Below are 13,478 nucleotides of genomic sequence, written 5' to 3'. Positions count from 1 at the left end.
AAAATTAAAAATGTTAATAGACGGACTAAGGGAAACAGAATGAAAAGAAAGTTCCAAAAGTGCTTGAATAACAAATTTTCTATAGTTTCTACTAATGCTATAATATTCCCCTTTTATTTATTACTACTATTCCCCTTCAGTTTAATGACCGTTCAAATTTATAACAGCACTGAAAACAGTGAGTTAGGTCCAGGCCTCGTACATACGACCATCACAGCATTCCCCACAATCATTTGATCAAAATTTAGGTGCTTTACAACTAGCATGTATTTATAACAGCGTCCCGGGGTCCCACAATCACCACTTGCAATCTTCCTAGCAGAGCTTCCAGCAAACAAAGCCAATGGGGAAAACTGGGTTCACTTAATGACCCTGTGACTCACTTAACAACTGCAATGGTTCGCTTAATACCAGTAGCAAAAAGGTCTTAAAACCAGGCACGAATCATTTAACACCTGTCTTGTTTAGTAAAGGAAATTCTTCAGAAGTTTTGTCTGAAGTGGTGTAGGGTTTCCTGCTTGAGCAAAGGGTTGGACTAGAAGACCTCCAAGGTCCCTTCTAACTCTGTTGTTCTATTCTAACTCTGTTCCGTTCTGTTCTGCTCTGCTCTGCTCTGCTCTAAATATGCCCAATATGCTCTATTTTCTATTCTACTCCATTCCACTCCACTCCATTCCGTTCCGTTCCGTTCCGTTCCGTTCTGTTCTGTTCTCTTTCTATTCTATTCTATTTTCTATTCTATTTTCTATTCTATTTTCTATTCTATTCTATTTTCTATTCTATTCTCTATTCCATTCCATTCCATTCTGTTCTGTTCTCTTTCTATTCTATTCTATATTCTATTCTGTTCTGTTCTGTTCTGTTTTATTCTATTCTCTTTCTATTTTCTTTTCTATTCCATTCTATTTTCTATTCTATTTTCTATTCTATTCTATTTTCTATTCTATTCCGTTCCATTTCATTCTGTTCTGTTCTATTCTGTTCTCTTTCTATTCTATTCTAATATATTCTATTTTCTATTCTATTTTCTTTTCTTTTCTATTCCATTCCATTCTATTCTATTCTGGACCCAGTTTTGATCATAAGTCAAGAACTGCCTGTATACTTCTGCTTCCCCAAAGAAATCAACCCGACATTTCATTTATGGCTGGAAGAATTTTTTTCTGGCTCTTGAACGATATAATAATGCCGTCATTTCTACTTTTTAAATGGGAGATTTCTCTATTAGTACAGACAGTTCTTGACCTACAACTGTTCATTGAAAGATCGCTTGAAGTTACAACGAACTGAAAAAAAGGGAGTTAGGATTTTTTCACACTTATGGCCGTTGCTGCATCCCCATGTCATGTAATCAAAATTCAAGCAATTGGCTACTGACTCCTATTTATGAAGGCTACAGTGTCCGAGGGCCATGTGATCCCCGTTTTGCGACTTTCTGACAAGCAAAGCCCGAGACGCTGAACGACCGTGTTATTAACTTAGAAAGAAAGAACGGTCATTAAATGGGGCAGGACTCCCTTAACATGCGTCTCCCTTAGCCACAGAAATTTTGGGCTCAACGACGGTCGTAATCTGTTAATACAAAAGCAATTTGGGCATATTTAGACACGCGTAGCCCTTGTAGATATGATTTTTCAGCGGAAAACAGAGGCCAAGTTAGTTAGGTAGTTAGATACACATGATTTTTCTGGATTGGGAAGTTCATTTGGTACTTATTCTGCAATTGCTGTTGGTAATTATGGTGCATGAAGCCTAACTCTTATCTTTGATGAAAGAAAAACCTGTCTATAAATAGACCAGAATTGTTCTACTGGTGGGAATATAGATCATAAAACCTTAACCTGAAAGATCAGGTTGGGGAGAGATCGTCATGCAGAAAATCTACCTGTGTGTCATCCCTGGGAGACGAAAATATAATCATAATCAGATCATAAAGAAGAAGAAGAACCAAAAGATTTTGTGTAAAGGGTCATTTAAGCATTTTTTTCTCAACCTTGGTCCTTTTAAGATGGATGGATTGCTCCTCCAAAGCCATGTTCCGCCCAGTTTCCACCTCTGAAATTTCCTGTCTGGCCGCTCACAGAGGGTCAGTAATCATACCTCTTCAGCCCTTATTCTTAACACTGGAACACCACAGGGTTGTGTGTTGAGTCCCTTACTCTATATTTACAGACCCCTCCCATCCTGGACATAAACTGTTTCAACTCCTACCCTCAAAACGATGCTATAGAGCCCTGTACACCAGAACAACTAGACACACAAGGACAGTTTTTCCTGAATTCCATCATTCTGCTAAACAAATAATTCCCTCAACACTGTTCAACTATTACAAAATCTGCACTACTGTTATTATTAATCTTCTCATCACTCCTTATCACCCATCCCCTCCTACTTATGACTGTAACTTTGTCGCTTATATCCTTACAATTTATATTGTCCGTTTCCTAGTATGATTTGATTGCTTATTTGTATCCTGTGACTATCATTAAGTGTTGTACCTTGTGATTCTTGACTCTTGATGAATGTATCTTTTCTTTTATGTACCCTGAGAGCATTTGCACCAAGACAAATTCCTTGTGTGTCCAATCACACTTGGCCAATAAAGAATTCTATTCTGTTCTGTTCTGTTCTGTTCTGTTCTACTCTACTCTACTCTACTCTACTCTACTCTACTCTACTCTACTCTACTCTACTCTACTCTACTCTACTCTACTCTACTCTACCCTACCCTACTCCATTCCATTCCATTCCATTCCATTCCATTCCATTCCATTCCATTCCATTCCATTCTATTCTATTCTATTCTATTCTATTCTATTCTATTCTATTCTATACTCTTTATGTGCATGACTGCATTCCCACTCATGCTAGTAATACTATTACTACATTTGCAGATGATACAACAGTGGTGGGGATGAATCTGCCTACTGAGATGAGGTGGACAGGTTGCTTTCGTGGTGTGGAGATAATAATTTGGTCCTCAACACCAATAAAACCAAGGAGCTTATAGTGGATTATAGAAGGAACAGATCAGACATCCAGCTCTTGCTTCTCAATGGGGACCGAGTGGAGCAAGTGGCTGGGTGCTACCCTATTACCATCTGGCAGACGGTACAGGACAATAATAAAAACAAGGACAAATAGGCTGAAAAACAGCTTCGATCCCAGGGCAGTAACTCTATTGAATTTATTTATTTGATTAATTTGATTGGTCAATTGCTTAAAAGATAATAAGTATAAGTATAAACATGAGTAAGAATACAGGAAATAGGTACAAATAAATGGAGATAATAGGACAGGGACGGTAGGCATGATGGTGCACTTATGCAGGCCCTTTACTGACCTCTTAGGAATGGGGTGAGGTCAATAGTGGATAGTTTGAGATTAAAGTAGGGGTTAGAGCAGGGGTGGGCAACTATGGCCCTTTCATGAATTATGGACTTCAACTCCCAGAATTCCTGAGCAAGCCATGCTAGCTCAGGAATTTTGGGAGTCGAAGTCCACAAGTCATAAAGGGGCCATAGTTGCCCACCTCTGGGTTAGAGGATGTAACTACAGAGTCAGGTAGTGCATTCCTGTATAGTGCACTGTAATCTTAAAAGATCCATCTCATCCTGGGCTCCCTTCTTTTTGAACTCTTACCATCTGGCAGACGCTACAGGACAATAATAAAAACAAGGACTAACAGGCTGAAAAACAGCTTCTATCCCAGGGCAGTAACTCTATTGAATTCTACCGTATAGGGCAATTAATGCAATATTAGGGGTTTTCAATTCAGTGTGTGGAGTGCGAAAGATGCGCGCTTGTGTTTATTTTCATGGTCATGATGTGCACTGAAGATGAGGTTTAATTTCGTTATACGAGGCGCAATGACAATCAAGTGAAGTCAAATTAAACGAAACTCTCTCCAACCGGGCTCGCCTCCCCACCCTTCTCAAAGTCCGGGTCGGGGCAAAGGACCGCTCCCTCGCCTCTCCGGGGGAGCTGCCAACTTTGCTCCCGAGCAGCCGGCGGGGGATGATGAAGGCGTCTCGGGCCGGGCGAGGGTCTCGGCTCCGCGTGCGAGTCGGAGTCGGAAGGGAGAAAGGGCGCTGTGCGGTGCAGAGGAGCCGGCGGAGGGGCTGCGGTCCAGCGGCGCTCCTGGCAGGTGGGTTGGGACTCAGGAGCGTCGGTTTGGGCGGGTGGGGGGCGAGGGCCCCCCTCATTGCAACACTTGGGGGGCGTTCTTGATCAAAGACACCCACACACACACACCCCACACACGCACACACACACCGCTTTCTTGGCGACCACCGCGGGGGCAGCAGCGCCAGGAGCAGTGCCTCTTCTCTCGCTTGTTGGGTTAATAATAACGGGATTCATTGAGTCACGCATCTGCAAAAACCGGTTTCGTTTCGGGTTTTTTTTCCTCCTCGTCTTTGTTTCGGTCCCGTCACGGATTCGTGTGTGGGGCCAGTTCGATCCGCCCGCCGCCCGCCCTGTAAAACCAACGCTGGTTTGTACTGCCATGCCCGGGCATCGCAGAGAAAGGGCCTCGCCTCCAGACCTCGTCTGTCTCTTTAAAACAACAACAACAACAACAACAACAACAACAACAACAACAACAACAACACACACACGCACACACAGAGCCCAAAGCATTAGGAGAATGCTTGCCCAGGAGTGGGAGGGGGTGGAGGGTGATAGAAAGGCAGTTTGCTAAGCTCAGGGAAAATGGGGTTAATGGGGTTTATGCTTTTTAAGTTTTTTATTTTATTTTTATCTTTTAATTTTGCTTAACTCTTGCTGACCTGTATACAAAGTCCAAGTAGCTAGTTTTGGTGGGGTGGCATGGGATGGGATGGGATGGAATGGGACAGAACGGAACAGAACGGAACAGAACGGAACAGAACGGAACAGAACAGAATAGAATAGAATAGAATAGAATACAGAACAAAATAGAATAGAATAAGAATAAATAGAATAGAATAGAATAGAATAGAATAGAATAGAATAGAATAGAATAGAATAGAATAGAATAGAATAGAATAGAAATCATAGGGCTGGAAGAAAAATTCTAATAATTTTTCTCAACTTTGGCAACGTGAAGGTACATGGACTTCAACTCTGGGAGCTGAAGTCCATCAGATTCAAAGTTGCCAAGATTGGAATGCACTGAACTAGAAGATTTGCATTGAGCAGTTTTAGATCAGATGACTTCTGGGGAAGAGGATGGACTGCCACCTGTCAGAAATGGTGTAGGGTCTCCTGCTTGGCGGAGGGGGCTGGACTAGATGACCTACAAGGTCCCTTCCAATTCTGATTATTTGTTTTCTTTTTCCTCCTGAATTACAGCCATGCTCCTGATGAATTCCTGCATTCAGCTGGCCGATGCGGTCAACACAGTTATTCCAATAACCGTGTCTCCGCCGAAACCGGCCGAAGGATTTAATATCTTCCTGATACCCAGGTTGGATCATAAGAATTTTACAAGTTGTGGCTGGTATCGGGGGTCAGTGTTGACCTCAGAGAATCTAAGACTAATTATCTCTAGCCAACCTAAGTTTTACAATATGGGAGATGCCTACACTGGTCGGGAAAAGTTATGTGCAAACTGTTCCCTTCACATCAAGCATTGTAAGACAGAGGACAAGGGGATGTATACAATCATTATGACAGGAAGCATGATTGCAATCGGAGAAGTCAACTTAAATGTCTCAGGTACAACTTACTTATTCCTTTGGCCCTCTGACTTGATTGATTGGTTGGTTAGTTGGTTGGTTGGTTAACTGGTTGGGTTGGGTTGGTTGGTTGGTGGGTTGAGTTGGGTTGGTTAGTTGATTAGTTAGTTGGGTTGGATTGGTTGGTTGGTTGGTTAGTTGATTTATTGGTTGGGTTAGTTGATTGGTTGGTTGATTAGTTGGTTGGTTAGTTGGTTGGTTGGTTAACTGGTTGGGTTGGGTTGGTTGGTTGGTGGGTTGAGTTGTGTTGGTTGGTTGATTAGTTGGTTGGGTTGGATTGGTTGGTTAGTTGATTTATTGGTTGGGTTAGTTGATTGGTTGGTTGATTAGTTGGTTGGTGAGTTGGTTGGTTGGTTGATTAGTGGGTTGGGTTGGGTTGGTTGGTTAGTTAATTGATTGGGTTGGTTGGTGGGTGGGTTGAGTTGGGTTGGTTGGTTGATTAGTTGGTTGGGTTGGTTGGTTGGTTGGTTAGTTGATTTATTGATTGGGTTGGTTGATTGGTTGGTTGATTAGTTGGTTGGTTAGTTGGTTGGTTGGTTGATTAGTGGGTTGGGTTGGTTGGTTAGTTAATTGGTTGGTTTGGTTGGTGGGTGGGTTGAATTGGGTTGGTTGGTTGATTAGTTGGTTGGGTTGGGTTGGTTGGTTGGTTAATTGATTTATTGGTTGGGTTGGTTGGTTGGTTGGTTGGTTGATTATGTACCTGTCAGGGCTCCAACAAATCCACCCTCATTCAAATCATAAGTCTCCAGCCGCATCTCTCAGAGTAAAAAAAAATGTTTTATTAGGAATGGCCATGTTGACGTTAGCTGGGTGCAGCTGACACTAAAATACATCATTCATTTCCCCCTTGACCCTGGTCTTCCTCCCGCCCCCTGGATGTATGTTCTCCAATGGAACACATCCAGAACCAAGTCATCAATCATGCTCTCCAGTAATATTGTTGCACTCCAACAGCTTTGGGCTGCTAAGGCGATTATCTGATGCATTTAAGGAATGCACTGTTTTTCCCCACTCCCTTTCTCCTGGCAACTAAAAAGACCAAAGGAATATTTTTTTAGTTGATATTACCATCAAGTTGGTATCAGCTTCCACCAACCATATAAGACAATTTTATCCCCAACATGTCTTGATTAATAACCCCAGATTGGGCCCAGGGCAGATTTGCTTTAGGTTACACATGGGTAATGACTAAAAAGGATACATGTGCCTTGATACTTAGGAGGTCCTTCCCAACTTCCACACTGATTCAACCATTTTTCTGTTCTAGGTGGACTTCATTCGGTTCCAACCAACCAACCCGAAGGTGTGCTAGTGGATACGGGTAACTATTGTTCTATCCGTTGTAAACTCTGGCATCTTTCTGTCTGTTTTTGGCCCTTGCCATCTGCAGCAAACCAACATAAGATGCTTGGGTTGCCCAGAAAGGCTTCACTTGGTGTTGAATTATTTGGCTTTCTGAATTTGCTCAGTGAGTTGACTTGTAGGTTTATTGATCAAAATGCATTTAATCCCTGAGAAAACTTATCAGGTTAACATGAGCCAAGTTTTAGCATTCCGGGATAACACAACTGCTAGTTATATAGAGGCCCTGGTTAGCTGTATTGTGTGTGAAAACAGAATGGGTAGCATTTTTGCATTAATCTGGAAACCCTCCGTGCAGCTTCCTCTTTTATGTGTTCTTCTTCCCATCACCAATGCCCTGGGAACCAAAAGCGATCATTGCAGTTGTTGGTGGGATCATAGGAGGAACCATAATATTGACTGAAATAATGCTCTGGATTTACATCCTAACCTGTAAGTATTGTAAGATCTTCCAAACTGGGTATTTTGCAGTCCTAACTTTCAGTGATTGCAGGGGGGAAAGTGGGGGGAGGCTTGCAATGAATAAAGGGAGCAAGAAATGGAGGGGGATGAGGGTCCAGAATATTAATTGAAGAAGGGGAGGTGCTTGGAAACTTAATGCCTTGAATGGAGAAGACTTGGGGACCTGCAAAAATTGGAGATGTTTTCTTCTGTTTAGAAATCTTGTTTAGATATCTTTGCTTCCATAACCACTTAACTTTAGAAGAATATATCTTTGGCTAACCACAGGTGTTCTGTATTCTGTACAGTGGTAGATTTGTTTTCTGTACAGATGCAGATAGATAAACTCAACAAAACATCCATAACGAAGTATGTTTATTGGTTCATCGGGTATCCTCATAACTCACATTTGTGATGAAGTTCTTCTTTCATGACCAATCCTTTGCATATCTGTCTTGTAGGTAAAAAGATGGTTATCTGCTATCCTTTTTCCCTCATCTCATAGTGGTAGAACAGTTACCACGAGTCCGTGAGTTCAGCCAAGAGTGAGGAAACCTCCCCCAACCCATCGAGGGTCAATTTAGTGACCAATCAGGATTACAGATGTGGTCACATGACATGGACTACATTTCCCAGGATACCTTAACTACATTTACCATGATGCATTCCCTTAAGGGGACAGCTCACAATTGCTAATTAACTATCCAATTCCCATACACTGGCTGGACAGCACAACGGGCCTAGGAGGAGTCTTTTCTTTTCTAATTGACCAAATTGGGAAGATTGACAGGTTGTCCCAGAGATGCTTTTTTTTTTTTCAAGAGGAAACTGGACTTTCTTGATTATTATTATATATATTTTGGCCTTAAAGACGTTTCACTTCTCAACCAAGCAGCTTCTTCAGTTCTGTCTCAATGACTCTCAGGAAGAGCACTAACGACCAGAGGACCACAAGGAATATAAATCCTTCCTTCCTTCACCATTCAGTCAGAACTGAAGAAGCTACTTAGATGAGAAGCGAAGCGCCTTCAAGGAAAAAGCAAGAAAGTCCAGCTGCCGTCTTGAAAAAAAGGCACCTCTGGGACAGTGTTGCTGATGGCTTCGTGGTGGAGAGGTTGACAATTTGCCGTCTTCCCACAGATAAGAGATGCCGGAATTCTGCTCCAGATGAGGCTTCATCTGAACCTCCGTTTTCAGTCTGTGACAACACTTTTCCACCTCTGGGGGTGAGACGTTGAATGCTTTAATCTTGGTGATATTTCATACATAAACACCTGGATTAAAATAAAAGGGGTAAATCAAAGGTAGTCCTCGACTTACGACCTCGATCGAGGCCAACGTATTTGTTTAAGTGAATTTTGACCCATTTTACAACCTTTTTTGCTGTTAAATGAATCACTGCATGGTTGTTAAGCAGAGCTGGCTTCCCCATGGACTTCGCCCATCAGAAGGTTGCAAAAAGGGATCACGTGACCTCAGGGCATGGTCATAAATGTGAGTCAGTTGCTACATGTCTCAATTTTGATCACGTGACCGCGGGGAATGCTGCAACGGTCCTAAGTGTGGGAAAAAAATGGCCGTAAGTCACTTTTGTGCAGCGCCGTCATAACTTCCAATGGTTACTCAATGAACTGATGTTAATCCAAGGGCTAGCTGGGCTTACGTTCATTTAACAAGAGTTCAAAGTTATGACCACCTCAGAAAAAAAATACTTGTGACCAGGGGTGGGATTCAAATTTCTTAACAACAGTTCTGTGGGCGTGGCCTAATTTGTGGGTGTGTCTTGGTGGTCATGTGACTGGTTGGGCATGACTTGTATGTAAATATTATAAATATGTATGTAAATATTGAATTCTTTTATAAAAAAAGAGCAACTTTTAACCCAACATCAGGCAAAGCAGGCAGGCAGATTGTGTTGCTCACAGAATCAGATTCACTTAGAGATCTATCGATCTGCGATCTGCTACCTAAATCTGTCACATAAAATTTGCTTGCAAGCAAACTCACAAAATTAGTTCACAACATACCATGTATGTAAATATTGATTATTATTTTTTTATAAAAAAAGAGCAACCTTTAACCCAAAATCAGGCAAAGCAGGCAGGTTGAGTTGCTCACAGAATCATAGATTCACTCAGAGTTCTACCTTTCTGCAATCTGCTACCTGAGTCTGCACTGAAAAATAGGAGCTTCGGTCCTAAGAAAGGTTCAGCTCGGCTTTTAGATTAGCTAGAAAGCAAGAAATCCAATGATTTCCTGCTTTCTAACTAATCTAAATCTTCTGGCACAGCTGATAGTCAGAACAGCTGATGGTCGGGGGAAGGGGTGGAAAGGAAAAATAGCAACTTACCAAACGCAGGCAAGTTTGATGGCACGCATGCCAGGTAAGGAGTGAGGGGGAGGGGAGGGGAGGAGAGGGGCCAGCCAGTGGTGCAATTTGCCGGTTCTCTGAACTGCACAGAATCATAACAGCCGGTTCTATACAACCGGTCCGAAAAGGTAGAATCCTACCCCTGTTTGTGACATGTCCTTCCACTTATGACCATCATATCACCCCTGCCCCCCCCCCGCATGATTGGAATTTGGTCACAGGATAACCAGTATGTAACATCCTACGGTCACCTGATCACAATTTACAACCTTCCCAGCTGGTTACCTACCAAATTTCCGTTACTAAGCAGATCATCAACTTTGTGGTATTTTTCCGAGAGTTGTTAAGCGGTCGTTAAGTGAATCACGCAGTCATTAAGCCAGTGCAGCTATCTCCCATGACTTGGTTTGTCAAAAGCTGCCTGGGGAGGTCACAAATGGTGATCAGATGACCCCAGAATGCTGCATCCATCATAAATAGATGCCGGTTGCCAAAATACCTGCATTTTGACCGTGGAGATGCTGCAACGGTCGTAAGTACAAGGACCGGTCGTAAGTCACTTTTTTTTCAGTGCTGTTCCAACTTTGAACCATTGCAAAATGAATAGTCATAAGTAGAGGAACTCCCCTGCAACTTGGATTATAGCAGGGGTCTCCCACCTTGGCAACTTTAAGACTTGTGGACTTCAACTCCCAGAATTCCTCAGCGAGCAAAGAATTCTGGGAGTTGAAGTCCACAAGTCTTAAAGTTGCCAAGGTGGGAGACCCCTCTGGATTAAAGAGTCGATCCAATTGTTAGAATTCAGAAATTGAGTCCTTTGGGTATTCGCTAACTTTAATAATAAATATATGTCTCTTTTCTCACCTTAGGACTGCTCAGAGCATATAACTTATATTAACGACGCATGTGACGTAAGTAAAGAGTTGCTAAGGTTAAAATGATCCTGTTTACACACTGGCTGGGGGAGGCAGATCAATAAGAAATGGCTTAAACTCAAGACACAAAGTTCATCCAAGTAAGAATGTATTGAGAGAAATCATATTGGCACATCTGGGAAAACCCCAAATCTGAGAGTTCCGGGTTTTCCCTTCCTAGTTGAAAATCCGAAACTCATCCCCCTGCACCCATCAGTCCATCACGTGGTCCAGTCCCCCGGTCATCCCAGCTGGAGACATTCCTCCAACCACTCCTATCCCAGGCACAGGATGGCACGGCCTTGACTCAGAAGAAGAATGTTGCTATGTCTAAACTTCCACCTGTCTTTAAAATCCACCCTCTCAGTTTCCCAGGCACTAAGCTTCTAAGAAAAATGGCTTCCAAAGCTGACACAAACTTTATTTATTTCGATTTGTATTCCACGTTTACTACTATTTAAAGTAACCCAAGTTGGAGAAGATACCCAATACTCTTTCCTCCTCCGGTTTTCTCCACAACAACCACCCTGGGAGGTGGGTTGGCCTGAGAGGGGGTGATTAGCCCAAAGTCACCCAGTTGGCTTTCATGCCTAAGGCGGAACTAGAATTCACCATCTCCTGGTGATTGTTCCAAAGTCACCCAGTTGGCTTTTATGCCTAAAATGGGACTAGAACTCCCAGTGTCCTGGTGGTTGTTCCAAAGTCACCCAGTTGGCTTTTATGCCTAAAATGGGACTAGAACTCCCAGTCTCCTGGTGGTTGTTCCAAAGTCACCCAGTTGGCCTTCCTGCCTAAAATGGGACTAGAACTCCCAGTCTCCTGGTGGTTGTTCCAAAGTCACCCAGTTGGCTTTTATGCCTAAAATGGGACTAGAACTCCCAGTCTCCCGGTGGTTGTTCCAAAGTCACCCAGTTGGCCTTCCTGCCTAAAATGGGACTAGAACTCACAGTCTCCTGGTGATTGTCCCAAAGTCACCCAGTTGGCTTTCATACCTAAAATGGGACTAGAACTCCCAGTCTCCTGGTGGTTGTTCCAAAGTCACCCAGTTGGCCTTCCTGCCTAAAATGGGACTAGAACTCCCAGTCTCCTGGTGGTTGTTCCAAAGTCACCCAGTTGGCTTTTATGCCTAAAATGGGACTAGAACTCCCAGTCTCCCGGTGGTTGTTCCAAAGTCACCCAGTTGGCCTTCCTGCCTAAAATGGGACTAGAACTCACAGTCTCCTGGTGATTGTCCCAAAGTCACCCAGTTGGCTTTCATACCTAAAATGGGACTAGAACTCACAGTCTCCTGGTGATTGTCCCAAAGTCACCCAGTTGGCTTTCATACCTAAAATGGGACTAGAACTCCCAGTCTCCTGGTGGTTGTTCCAAAGTCACCCAGTTGGCCTTCCTGCCTAAAATGGGACTAGAACTCCCAGTCTCCTGGTGGTTGTTCCAAAGTCACCCAGTTGGCTTTTATGCCTAAAATGGGACTAGAACTCCCAGTCTCCCGGTGGTTGTTCCAAAGTCACCCAGTTGGCCTTCCTGCCTAAAATGGGACTAGAACTCACAGTCTCCTGGTGATTGTCCCAAAGTCACCCAGTTGGCTTTCATGCCTAAAATGGGACTAGAACTCACCGTCTCCTGGTTTCTAAGCTAGCCACCTCACCACTGCATCAAACTGATCTTCATAACCTTCATGAAAAGCACTTCTAGATCTTGCAACATAAGTGAACTGTGCTGATTTTCAGACAATGTGCATCCTTCCACCATGAGAAATTAAATCATATACTCCTCGGCTGTGGTCAGAAAAGTCAAAATGGCAGCCTCAGCGGTGTCATAGAAGCCCCATCCAGTTTTTCACATGCTTCCCATATGCGATGCCCATAAAGCAGGAGCAGCATTTCGGTTGTCCCCATTGCAGCTGCCATCTTGATTTGGGGGGGGGGGGCTACGACGTAACCTGTCGATGCCCCAGCAGGTACTCAAGAAATCAAGTCAAACATCCGATGGGTTTGATGTTGGAAATTTTCAGGTGGACTTCTCCTGTGATTGTGGAATGGATGGATCAGGCGACGGCGGAGAATAACAGCGGCCAAACCAACCAGTTTCTCCCTATTCATTTTCACACTGATTTTTTCCCGGGGTTGTCTTTTAAAAAGGGCCAGGATATGTTTTCTCTAAGCTGCCAACCAAATTGTCTTTCTTCCTCCGAATCTCACCCTTTAAAAAAATAATAAATCGCATCTCATTTCATAAAGACTCAATATTTTTTTCTTTTAACGATCCCGTAAACTCTTCCATCGGGGTGGAATGATCGGAGCTGAGCGTTTACTGGCCAGATGCCCTTCCTGAGGCCTATGTGGAGTTCACAGCAGATCTTTTCTCTTTGCATCCAGAGAGAGAAATAATCTGCCACTACCTAGGGGTAAACCATAAAGACGAAACCAAAAACACCCTGTATTATGTAACAGGTAGTCCTCAACTTACAACACTTTGTTTAATGAATGTTTGGAGTTACAATGGCACTCAAAAAAGTAATTATGACCATTTTTCATACTTACGACTGTTGCAGCATCCCCACAGTCACATGAATCAAAATTCAGATGCTTGGCAGCTGACTCATATTTATGACAGTTGCAGTGTTCCGGGGTCATGTGATCAATTTTTGCGACCTTCTGACAAACAAAA

At 43.1% G+C, this 13,478-nt stretch overlaps 1 long non-coding RNA gene across 1 annotated transcript; it reads left to right on the top strand.

The window, feature by feature from the left end:
• Positions 1-8,682: 8,682 nt before the first annotated feature.
• On the top strand, positions 8,683-12,991 carry LOC148129966 (uncharacterized). Its single transcript, XR_015750545.1, has 3 exons — positions 8,683-8,749; positions 10,764-10,805; positions 12,823-12,991. It is a non-coding gene; the product is annotated as an uncharacterized LOC148129966 (long non-coding RNA).
• The last annotated feature ends 487 nt before the right edge of the window (positions 12,992-13,478 follow it).

The sequence above is a fragment of the Notechis scutatus genome, chromosome 8 (genome assembly GCF_049901735.1).
Source record: "Notechis scutatus isolate UNSWTSFEM ecotype Mainland chromosome 8, rNotScu1.2, whole genome shotgun sequence".
In the NCBI taxonomy this organism is placed as follows: Eukaryota; Metazoa; Chordata; class Lepidosauria; order Squamata; family Elapidae; genus Notechis; species Notechis scutatus.
Note: the sequence above shows the minus strand (reverse complement) of the source record. Positions and strands in the feature narration are given on the sequence as shown.